The sequence below is a fragment of the Nyctibius grandis genome (genome assembly GCF_013368605.1).
Source record: "Nyctibius grandis isolate bNycGra1 chromosome W unlocalized genomic scaffold, bNycGra1.pri SUPER_W_unloc_2, whole genome shotgun sequence".
NCBI lineage: Eukaryota > Metazoa > Chordata > Aves > Nyctibiiformes > Nyctibiidae > Nyctibius > Nyctibius grandis.
Genome location: NW_027167473.1, coordinates 1,190,641 through 1,203,726, shown reverse-complemented (window position 1 = coordinate 1,203,726; position 13,086 = coordinate 1,190,641).

Here is a 13,086-nt window from a genome sequence, read left to right as displayed (position 1 = left end):
TGGATCACAGCTGCTTTACACCTTGTTTATAAAACAGCTGCAAAATGCTCCCATGCTTTAGTTGTGATTTACCTCAGTTGGTTTAGGAATACATGACTGCATAAGTTACTAGACACCAGAGAATCTAGCCCTGAAACAATAAAAGTCCCACATAGCATGAGTCAAGAGGCATGACCCTGTCTGTATCAGAGTGCTACATGCCTAATCAGAATTTCATAATAAAATGAACAAGAGTTCATTTAATTCAGAATTGCCTGGGTTTGACTGGATAACTGTTGTGCATGTTTTCCTTGCCTGGCTCACCCATTTCAAGAGGCTTTGAAAATTTGGCACTAATTCAAATGTAAATGGTTACAGTGGGAAATGGCAATGCAATATTGATGTACTGAAGTGGCCTACTTTATCCCTTGCCCTTTTTAATAATACTGCATTCAGAGGATTCATAGACCCAGACCTGAAATACTTTGCATAGTTCTCAGTAGCCCTTCAGGGTATGATTTCCAGTATCATAGTATAGAAATGAACATAAACAGAACTGCAAATAGCGTCAGCTTTTGTCCCCCACTATTTACAGGTAAAATTAAAAGTTTGTATTATGGAGACAGAACAGTGAAGATGCTTAATGTTTGTTTTCTATATTGTTGCTATTATAAAGCTACTGTAAATAAAGGATTGGTCAAAACTTTCTTAGTGAAGACATTGCCAGAAAATTGTAAATTAAGTCCAATCTTATAGCTTGAGATACTTATTATAAACTGGGTTCTTCACTGATCAAGAGTCTAGGTGCTGCCTGCAGATGAATAAAACTGAAATCACAGAATCACAGAATAACAGAATCAACCAGGTTGGAAGAGACCTCTGGGATCATCGAGTCCAATCATTGCCCTGACACCACCCTGTCAACTAGACCATGGCACTAAGTGCCATGTCCAGTCTTTTCTTAAACATATCCAGAGATGGTGATTCCACCACCTCCCTGGGCAGCCCGTTCCAATGTCTAATAACCCTTTCTGAGAAGAAATGCTTCCTAATGTCTAACCTGAACCTCCCCTGGTGAAGCTTGAGGCTATGTCCTCTTGTCCTATCGCTACTTGCCTGGGAGAAGAGGCCGACTCCCACCCCGCTACAACCTCCCTTCAGGTAGTTGTAGACTGCAATAAGGTCACCTCTGAGCCTCCTCTTCTCCAGGCTAAACAACCCCAGCTCCCTCAGCCGTTCCGCATAGGTCATACCCTCCAAATCTCCTTCTCTGCTGTGGCAAAACTTGTATTCACAGTAGCAGATGGTCTGCACAGAACCTTGTCTCAGTGTCCAGGCTGTTTGTCCAAGTGGGGAATTCAGGTAGGATTTATTTTGCCTGGAGTAAGGATTGCTGCTCTTTTGCCTTTCACTACTATTTTAACCTTGCTGCATAGGAAGCTATAGACATAGGGATGCAATGCTGAATCGGAGAATGTAAATGATAAAAGACCCAGAAGGTGCTTTTCTGTGTGCTAAAAGAGATGAGCTTTTGATCTTAAGATGTGTAGTTGAGGATCTGTGGAGAGTGGTAAGTTATTTTTTGGTAGATTCCTGTTAAACTTATGTCCTTCCTCTTAGTTGTGCTTATGATATAGTACCACAGAAGTTTTTTTCCCCATAGTTATATATTTTGATGATTCTGACTTGTTCTTGACAGTGCTCTTTTCAGAGATATCTACTGTATATTTGGTATTTGTATATTCTGTGTAGAAGAGAGTTCCTAGAACAGATGAGGTTTGAACAGAGCAGAAATGTAGATAGTATAGATTAGCTCACTAGGATGGTAACCTCCTTTCCTCTCACCTCCTTATGATATGATAGAGTCTCTGGTCTTTGGGGTAGCATTAAAAGAGGACAGGTATTGTGAAATGTCCTGAAAAACAACATGGAGCCTGTGGGATAGAGCTGGAGATTTTTGGCCAAAGACTAGAAAAAACTGTCTAGAACTGAACAGCAGCTCAGTGGAAATTTTCTTTGTAGCTGAAGCTTTCTGAATTGCATTTAAAGACTTGAAGGAAATGAAGCTAAATGAGAGCAATAATAGGAACTGTCTGATGTTTGGGCTTTAAAGCTGAACGCTTGTTAGGTTTTTCAAAATTTCTGTTACAGATTTCAAGACAGCATTGTTAGAAGAACTAGGAAGTAAACTCTATCCTGAGGGAGAATGAACAAAACTATATTTTGCATGGTAGCATAATAAATTACCTTCTGGGTAGCTCTTTACATGGTGGTTGTTTTTCAGTATTTTCAATTAGAACTTCTCTCACAAAAATAATGGTCTTGCATTATCAGTAAGTTTGACTTCAGTAGTTTTCTGTTGCAGAATTGGCCATCTAGATCATATTTGAGTAAGGATGCATTTTTGGGGGAATAACTAGCTGAAATTATGAAAAGGCAGCAACTGCATCTATGGAGTTTATTTTTTCCTGTTAATTTGACCAGTGATGGTTAGCAAAAGCAGTAAAATGACTTCCCTGTTTGGGTGCACTCCTTCAAAAACTTATCACTGGCGTGGTATGTGTGGCAATGGTGAAATGTCACTGTGAGCTACAAATAACCCCTGAATGTTTCATCAGAAAGGAATGATGTTCAGTTGTCCCTGAAATGAACCTCAAACTTCTCTGAAGTTTAGTGTCATGCGTGAGCTTTGCAGTATGGGTCTATCTATAATCTATCCATAATCCAAAGTCCCAGAAACACTTTCACAATTTATCATCATCAGTATTATTGAATTTATTTTAAAACAATATTTAAAGACCTGAGATTAGAACACCATATTGATATGTAATACTCAGACTGATAATAAAAAAATGCCTGCTCTGAAGAGCTGGCAACATAAGCATATAATGAGAAATAATAAATGAAGATAAACAACCTGGGATATTTGAGCATGAGGAAAATAAAGCAAAGGTGAAGAGAATTTTTTACAGTCAGTATTGGTCAGTATAATACATTTAAAATATGTATCTTGGAAATTCTGGATAAAAAGATCAAACCAGCTACCTGTGAACTCTATGGGTGGTTTTCCATGGAGTTCAGTGAGAGTAAAACTAGCCTCAACTTAGCATACAGACATCATTTTATAGTTGGTGCAGCTTAGTATATGCTCTTAGTAGGGAAGTGGGAGGGAATAAAATATCTAAAATGCCATGGAAAATATTTATAAAACAAGGTAAAGCAAATATTCCCCAAAATGTGAATGAATATGTTGCATTCATGAGAAGGAACTTCCTGAGTTACATAGGGTAGAGGTGCACAAAAGGCTGTGCTTCATTTTTCTGTCATCTTGTGACAACACAATATGGTCACATCAAACACCCCGTCATTAAACATCTCCCCACCCTTCCTCAAACAATAGTTTAGAAAAAAACAACGTAGTCACTCAATAACTAGAGCAGTAAAACTGGCACTCAGTGGTATTTTTCATGTTACTGTGTACTAAGAGGGGAAAATTTTCCTTCTGTGCTTAAAGAGCTTGAACATGGTTGGAGTTCAGAACTGAAAGTAACTGGTCTTCCCAGAAAGAGATGTGGAGCAGGTAGTTGTGGTCTGAACTGTGCTGTATCAGAGCTGACCATACCTGGAAGTAACTTGCATTGCAGCTGAACAGCTGCAGAGGCTGCCACAGAGCTCACATACACCCATTGTCTTCTTTCCATGACTCTACCTGAGCAGAAAACAGTCCAATTTACACAATAAGGAGCACCTGGTGCTCTGGGGGCTTTAGGATGTGGTTGTACCTCTGAGACATTTCTGTCGCTTAATTTCACTGAAAAATTTCGCTAATCGTGCAAAAATATGTATAAAATATTAAAGCTAGAAAAATAAGCAAAGTGAATAGGAATGAATTTTGTATTATTTTGCATGATTCCTGCAGCCAAACTGAACAGATTTAGTTTTCCCTTTCTGTAAGGCAGTATTTTGTAGGTCTTTATATAGATTTTAGTCTGTCTTCAGCAGTAAGTAGTACAGGTGAATGAAGATTCCCTGTATTAGGATCACCTCAACCCTTAGTTTGCAAGAAAAAAATACATTTTCTTTTCTTCTTTCTGTGACTGACTATAAGGAATTCAAGGATCAATTCGGAAAGAATAATAGTGTGTGGCAGTTTAGATTGGAAAAATAGCCATAATCACGAGTCATGCAAAACTCTTAGCATGGAAGGTGAATGATATGTTACATAAGTGTAATAGGAAATCTTTTGTCAATCTTACTATATTGTCCTTGAAAAAGAGGGCATTAGAAGTATCTGTTACTAAAGCAGTGGTTTCTAAAGAAGATTTCTAATCTCAAGATAGTGGAAAAATTGGTAATGATAGAGGCAATTAGAAGGGAAACTAATCACATGGACATTTTAAAAATAGCCTTTTTACACACATGAACACATACTTACTATCTTTGATACCATTGAGCATTCATTTATGCAGATACAACCTAGAGACTTCTGCCAGTGTGGCAATGTGGGGCAGAAGTTGCTGTATTTATTCCTTCCTGTAGCAGATGGTGAACTGAAAAATCTTTTTGTATTTGCACCTCGTTGGTATACCTTTGTAGTGGGTTAACTTTGACTGGATGACAGGTGCCCACCAAGCCACTCTATCACTCCCCTACTCAGCTGGACAGGGGAGAGAAAATATAATGAAAAGCTCGTGGGTTGAGATACGGACAGGGAGAGATCACTCACTAATTACCATCACAGGCAAAACAGACTCAACTCAGGGAAATTAATCTAATTTATTGCCAATCAAATCAGAGTAGGGTAATGAGAAATAAAACCAAATCTTAAAACACCTTCCCTCCACCCTTCCCTTCTTCCCGGGCTCAACTTCACTCCTGATTTCTCTACCTCCTCCCCCAGTGGAGCAAGAGGATAGGGGATGGGAGTTGCGGCCAGTTCATCACACCTCTCTGCCACTCCTTCCTCCTCACACTCTTCCCCTGCTCCAGCGTAGGGTCCCTCCCACGGGAGACAGTCCTCCACGAACTTTTCCAATGTTGGGTCCTTCCCATGGGGTGCAGTCCTTCAGGAACGGACTGCTCCAGGGTGTGTTCCTCTCTCCACAGGGTCCCAGTTCTGCCAGGAGCTTGCTCCAGCATGGGCTCTCCATGGGGTCACAGCCTCCTTTGGGCACATCCACCTGCTCCAGCATGGGGTCCTCCATGGGCTGCAGGTGGATATCTGCTCCACCATTAACCTCCATGGGCTGCAGGGGAACAACCTGCCTCACCATGGACTGCAGGGGAATCTCTGCTCCAGTGCCTAGAGCACCTCCTCCCACTCCTTCTTCACTGACCTTGGTGTCTGCATAGTTGTTTCTCTCACATATTCTCACTCTTCTCTTCCAGCTGCTGTTTTGCAGCAGGTTTTTTTTGTTCCCCTTCTTAAATATGTTATCACAGAGGCACTACCACCATTGATGATTGGCTCAGTTTTTGCCAGCAGCAGGTCCATCTTGGAGCCAGGTGGTACATTGCATCTACTGTTTGGCTTTCCACTCCCTATTTTATCCATCTACACCCCTTTAGTGCTTAAGCAACACAAAACAGGACTGACTTGGATTTTTTTTCTGCCATATATATTATCATTGTTTACATAAATTTATTTCATTCCATTCTGTGAAGAGCTTCTTTTTTAAAAAAACTTCTCCTTTTTTAGGGCTAAAAGGATATTCTTGATGATAGAAAGTGTGCTCAAAGGCCTTTCAGCCCTAGGAAAGATCCAAACACTGGAAAAATCCCATTCTACATCAGCGGGTACTAATGAAAGCCTATGTAGTGGCACAGACATCTTTTGGTTACTTGCAGTAATAAACAGTATATGTTTATTATATATATAAATATGTATATACATGTAATTATGTATTACATACTATAAAGTACACAAAAGGAATAAGTTTTGAGTTGTTGCCTAGCTGTACTTCATGTTGTTTTAAATGAATTTGCAGTTTCTTTTTATGAATAGTTTGTAAGTTTGCTAGTTTTGAGGAAGCCTGAAGAAAGATTCACTTGAATACATATAAAATTGGAATTAGGAGAATGCTATGGGAGTTCATTAGTTATTCAGGACAGCTGGTTTCTGTTTCCACTACTTCCTTTCACAAGAGAAAATCCAATCAAAAGTTTTCTTTCAAGGTCACAACTGATGCTTTTCCCCTCTCTTCGTATCCCCGGTAATCCTGTAGCAGTATTACAGACAGGAAAGTGTGTTCATATATGAAACAATGGTACAACGCATTTCAGATATTTGATTATGCAAGATTTGTAAAATTGAACTGAGTTTGAAAAAATTGAGTTTCTGTGTGAGAAAGAGGATATTTCCACTTTATGGGTGATTATCCTCCTTACTATATTTTTGCAATTTGTTTTCCAGAACAGCAAGTGAAAAGTACATTAAAAAAATGATACCTAATTATTTTTTCCTTATTTGGAAACTAGTTCAGTGTAAACTTGTCCCATACTGAATAATTACCCTCACTTCCTGAAGTTATACTCTAAATCCTAAGGTGAGTCCCAGATTCAGGATTTTAATTGCAGAAAAAGAAACAATGTGTCACTAATAGGAGTGAAACATTCATTCCTGTAAAATGGCTTTCCTGATTTTAGAAATAACATAAGCAGTCACACACAAATATAGAACACCTTAATTATGCTTTTGTTTGGAATCTCATTAGAGTATTCTCTCATCCAAGCATTTCCTTTCTGAATAGGCTACTAAAATACAGGTGTGATAGTTTGACAAATGTCCTCATTTAGCCCACACCCAGGGCTAAACAATAAACAGTTTTTCTCTCACCCAAGGTCCCTTCCCCAAATGAGGAAGGGAACTGGGAAAAAGAGAGGAAGACTTGTAGGATGAAGTTAACCAGATTTAATGAAATGAAGAAATCAATATAAATGACAACACAAAAGAGACAAAACTATACTTATCTACAGAGCACTGGCAAGTTGCTCCAGGAATCACAATCACTGGAAACAAAACAGAAAGGATGGGAGGCAAAGAGAACAGAAAGAACCCTACCCTCCCCCCCAAGCCCTCTCTTTTATAGTGAACTTGGTGTTAATGATATAGAATACACCTGTGGGCCAGTCAGGGTCAGCTGCCCTGGATTGAACTGCTAAAGGGCCTTGATCACCATGGCTGACCACAAACTGAAACCAAATCCCAATGAAATCAGGACAGGATTCCACCCCTTATTCTATATCATTTACATCAAGTCACTACTATTTTCCCCATCCTTCAACACATAGACACACAGATATTCTCTCCAGTCCACGGGCCATTTTTCCAAGAAGTCCATTGAATTAATTCAGTCCAAAGCCGTGGGTTCCATTTCTCATAATATTTCTCAAGTCAGGAAAAAACATTGGTGTGGGATTCACTCACTTAGCAGCTCAGGACCAGGCCTCAGTACAGTGTTACGGACTGTTGAAGCTGGGCACAGCAGGATGATGTGTTGCATCTTGATCTTGCAGTGTATGTATCTGCTGCAGCCCACGTTCAAGGTCCAGGGTGCTTCTTACTATAATAAATGACGCTTAGCATCATACAGTTATTGGCTATTCTCGCCCAGAATTAAATCTCCTTGGGGTACACATTTAACTTGCCCATCCTCCTGCATCATCCACCAGGTGCACCCAGGTCCTTGAACAAAAGGAATTCCACACCTAGGTTTGCCTTTGCTTGATCCAAACTGTTTTCCCCAACATATTCCTTGCATGAACCACAGGGACTTTATCCCCCTCTACAGTGCACAACAGCTCTGATTGAGCAGGACCAGCCCGATTGACAGATGCCCTGGTATTAATTAACCAGGTGGCCTTTGCTAAGTGTTCATCCCAGTTTTTGAAAGTCCCATCACCCATTGTTTTCAGTGTAGTCTTCAACAGCCCATTATATCATTACACTTTCCCAGCAGCTGGTGCATGGTAGGGGATGTGATATATCCCTTCAATACCATACTCTTTAGCCCAGATGTCAATGAGGCTATTTCAGAAATCACAGAATCACAGATTCAACCAGGTTGGAAGAGACCTCTGGGATCATCGAGTCCAACCGTTGCCCTGACACCACCCTGTCAACTAGACCATGGCACTAAGTGCCATGTCCAGTCTTTTCTTAAACACATCCAGAGATGGTGACTCCACCACCTCCCTGGGCAGCCCATTCCAATGTCTAATAACCCTTTCTGACAAGAAATTCTTCCTAATGTCCAACCTGAACCTCCCCTGGCGAAGCTTGAGGCTGTGTCCTCTTGTCCTATCGCTAGTTGCCCAGGAGAAGAGGCCGACTCCCACTTCACTACAACCTCCCTTCAAGGTAGTTGTAGACTGCAATAAGGTCACCTCTGAGCCTCCTCTTCTCCAGGCTAAACAACCCCAGCTCCCTCAGCCGTTCCTCGTAGGTCAGACCCTCCAGACCCTTCACCAGCTTGGTCGCCCTCCTCTGGACTCGCTCCAACACCTCAACATCTTTCTTGAAGTGTGGGGCCCAGAACTGGACACAGGATTCAAGGTGCGGCCTCACCAGTGCCGAGTAGAGAGGGACGATCACTTCCCTAGACCGGCTGGCTACACTATTCCTAATAGAGGCCAGGATGCCATTGGCCTTCTTGGCCACCTGGGCACGCTGCTGGCTCATGTTTAGCCGGCTGTCGATCAGCACCCCCAAGTCTCTTTCCGCCGGGCCGCTTTCTAACCACTCTTCCCCCAGCCTGTAGCGCTGCATGGGGTTGTTGTGGCCGAAGTGTAAGACCTGGCACTTGTTCTTGTTGAACCTCATGCCGTTGGTGTCAGCCCATCTATCTAACCTGTCCAGATCCCTCTGTAGGGCCTTCCTACCTGCCAGCAGATCGACACTCCCACCCAGCTTGGTGTCATCTGCAAATTTGCTGAGGGTGCACTCAATCCCTACGTCTAGATCATCTCTAAAGATATTGAACAGCACCGGCCCCAGAACTGAGCCCTGGGGAACACCGCTAGTGACTGGCCGCCAGTTGGACTTTGCCCCATTCACCACCACTCTCTGGGCTCGGCCATCCAGCCAGTTTTTAACCCATTGAAGAGTCCACCCATCCAAGCCCCTTGGTCCCCTTGTCTGACTCGATTCTTTCCGGAGTGCCATGTCACCACAAAAATCTGCTTTTCAAGGCCCACAATAGTCTTACGGGCAGTGGCATGAGGCACGGGGTATGTTTCCAACCAGACGGTACTTGCTTCCACCATTGTGAGCACATAGCACTTGCCTTGGCGGGTTCATGGAAGCGAGATGTAATCAATTTGCCAGGCCTCTCTATACTTAGATTTCAGCCATCGTCCTCCATACCACAGGGGATTCAGCCATTTGGCTTGTTTAATTGCAGCACATGTTTCACATTCGTGGATGACCTGTGCAATGGTGTCCATGGTCAAATCCACCCCTCGGTCACGGGCCCATCTGTATGTGGCATCTCTGCCTTGATGACCTAATGTATTATGGGCCCACTGAGCTAAAAATAGTTCACCTTTATGCTGCCAGTCCAGATCTACTTGAGCCACTTTGATCTTAGCAGCTTGATCCACCTTTTGGTTGTTTTGATGTTCCTCAGAGGCTCTGCTCTTTGGTACGTGAGCATCTACGTGACCTACCTTCACAACCACCTTCTCTAATCAGCCAGCAATATCCTGCCATAATTGGGCTGCCCAGATGGGTTTGCCTCTGCGCTGCCAGTTGTTTTTCTTCCAGTGCTTCAGCCATCCCCACGGGGCATTTGCTACCATCCATGAGTCAGTATACAGGTAGAGTACTGGCCATTTTTCTCACTCAGCAATATCTAGAGCCAGCTGGATGGCTTTTACTTCTGCATACTGACTCAGCTCACCTTCTCCCTCAGCTGCTTCTGCCACTCATCACATAGAACTCCACAAAGCAGCTTTCCACTTTCACTGCTTGCCTACAAGGCGGCAAGATCCATTGGTGAACAAGGAATGATGCTTCTCATTCTCTGATAGTCTATTTTATGGTAGGGCCTCTCTAGCATGCGTCACCTCCTCCTCTGGCAACAGTCCAAAAATCTTTCCCTTCTGGTCAGTTCATCATTACTTCAAAAATTCCTGGGCAATTGAGGTTCCCTATTCGGGCCCACTGAATAATCAATGCAACCCACTTACTCCACATAGCATCAGTTGCATGATGTGTGGAGGGGGTCTACCCTTTAAACATCCAGTTCAATCTGGGTGCCAGGAGGAGCTGTGCCTCAGTGCCAATTACCTGTGGGCAGCTCCAACTCCTTCAGAGGCTGCCAGTATGTCTTTTTCAGTTGGAGTATAACGGTCCTCTGATGCTCTGTATCCCCAGCTCCAAAACCCTAGGGGTCAACCTTGAGTCTCCCCCAGTTCCTTTTGCCAGAGGCTCCAGGTAGGACCATTCTCCCCAGCTGCAGTATAGAGGACGTTCTTTACATCTGGTCCCATCCAGACTGGTCCAAGGGCCACTGCATGGACTATCTCTTGCTTAATTTGCTCAAAAGCCTGTTGTTCCTCAGGGCCCCATTTAAAGTCATTCTTCTTCTGAGTCACTTCATAGAGAGGGCTCACAATCTGACTGTAATGGGCAATGGGCATCCTCCAGAAGCCTACTACGCCTAGGAAAGCCTGTGTCTCCTTTTTGTTAGTTGGCAGAGACATGGCTGTTATTTTCTTAATCCCATCCATGGGGATCTGATAAGGGCCATCTTGCCACTTGATCCCTAAAAACTGGATCTCTTTTGCAGGTCCCTTGACCTTTCCGCGTTTGATGGCAAAACCAGCCTCTAGAAGGATTTGAATTACTTTTTCCCCTTTCTCAAAAACTTCTCCTGCTGTATTACCCCATACAGTGATGTCATCAATGTGCTGCAGGTGTTCCAGAGCTCCACCCTTCTCCAGTGCAGTCTGGACCAGTCCATAGCAAATGGTGGGGCTATGTTTCCACCCCACATGTACTGGATGCCCCTCCAGGTGAAGGAAAACTGTAGCCTACACTCCACTGCCAAAGGAATGGAGAAAAAAGCATTTGTGATATCACTCATGGCATACCACTTGGCTGCCTTTGACTCCAGTTCATAATGGAGTTCTAACGTGTCCGGTACAGCAGCACTCAGTGGTGGTGTGACTTTGTTCAGGCCACGACAGTCCACAGTTAGTCTCCGTTCCCCATTGGACTTTCACACTGGCCATATGGGACTGTTGAAGGGGAAGCGCATTTTGCTGATCACACCTTGCTTCTCCAGTTGACAGGTCACGCATGGGGATGAGGGAGTCTCTATTAGTCCGATATTGCCATCAGTGGACTGCTGTAGTAGCAATAGGCACCTTTTGCTCCTTGACCCTCAGCAGCCCCACAATAGAAGGGTCCTCTGATAGACCAGGCAGGGTAGACAGCTGTTTAATTTCTTCTGTCTCCACAGCCACTACACCAATTGCCCACCACTACCCCCTCGGGTCCTTGAAATACCCTCTTCTCAGAAAATCTATACCAAGAATGCATGGGGCATCTGAGCCAGTCACAACAGGGTGCATCTGCCACTCAGTCCCAGTCAGACTCACTTCAGCTTCTGTTGGGGTCCACGCGAGGAACGAACTACAGCACACCAATATGGTGCTCTAGTAGCTTCTTTATTTTGGTTAACACACTCTTTTATAACCTACATACTCTCTTATGTAACGGTTACACCTTAAGCTATTGGCTACAAGTATTGCACACAATCTGGCTGCGTGCCACTCCTACTGTTCTAATTGGATACTTACTATAAACCTAAGCAAGCCACATCCTTATGCTTTCTTGCTGACTTATGCTCTTACATAGAGAGAACATACAAGTACACTGTTATAACTTTCCCACGGTCCAGGCCCCTACAAGCTTCCAATACAGTCAGCTCTTGGAAGCCCTCTGTCATGCCAGAGATGCAAATTGGTTCTGTCCCTTTATAGTTCGAAAGTATTATGGTGCATTGTGCACCAGTGTCCACTAGAGCCTTACACTGCTGTATTTCTAAAATGCCAGGCCATTGAACCCTCACAGTCCAATAAACATGGTTGTCCCTATCCTCCACCTGGCTGGAGACAGGGCCCCTCTAATCCTGAGGATAGTGTTCATCATCGACATCTCGGTTCGAGAAGCTCACATTGATTTGATCTCCATTATTCACATTTGGTAGATAGGGATCTGAAGCCCATCTGCGCTGTCTGGAGAGCTTCCCATTGGAAACTGGAGCAACAAATTTCCTGGGGGAAGCCCCATTCCTAATTGGTTCACATTGTAACTCATGTACGCATTTCTGCAAAGGGGAGATAGGTTTTCCATCCCATTTCCTCATGTCTTCTCCATTGGTCGCGCAGGAAAAAACACAAGGTGCCTTGTGATGTGTACCGTCTCTCCCAAGTCTTGCAGGGGAACACTGTCTCCTGATGGCTGAGACATTCTTCGGTGCTGGTGGGGAGCGGGGTCTGTCCTCCATCTGGGACAATTTGACCAACACCTCACTGAGCAGTTCTGTGGATTTGTCAGACCGTTTTTCCACAGCGGAGATCTCAGCCCATGGGGAGGAAACAAGATTGTCTGCATATTGCCGCATCTGATTATCCATGTCGCCCAGCGTTGGTGCATCGGCAACTGCCCAGCTAAATAATGCTATTAAGTTGCCATATGACTGTGGCACGGTCTCTACCCACTTGCGCCACCATGGGTCTGGTAACTTTGAGCGCATCTGGATCTAGTGGTGTCTATGCTTCATCCAGGTCCTTCAAAATCAGCTCCTGCACAGCTATTTCCCTTAGATTCTCAACACCTCTCTCAGTGGTTGTCCACTTGCCTGGGTGGTATATGACACCATCCCTAAAGGGATACCTGTTCTTCATGCTTTGCAGGAGTCAGCACCAGAGAGTGAGGGGCTGTGCACCTGTCACAAGACCCGTATCGATACCCACTTCTCTAGCCATTGGTCCCAGCTGCTTGACTTCTTTACCATCTAACTCAAGGCCATCAGCTCAGTTATCCAAGCAGCAGAGCAGCCAAGTAACAAGTTAGTTACCTTCATGACAGCTGTAATC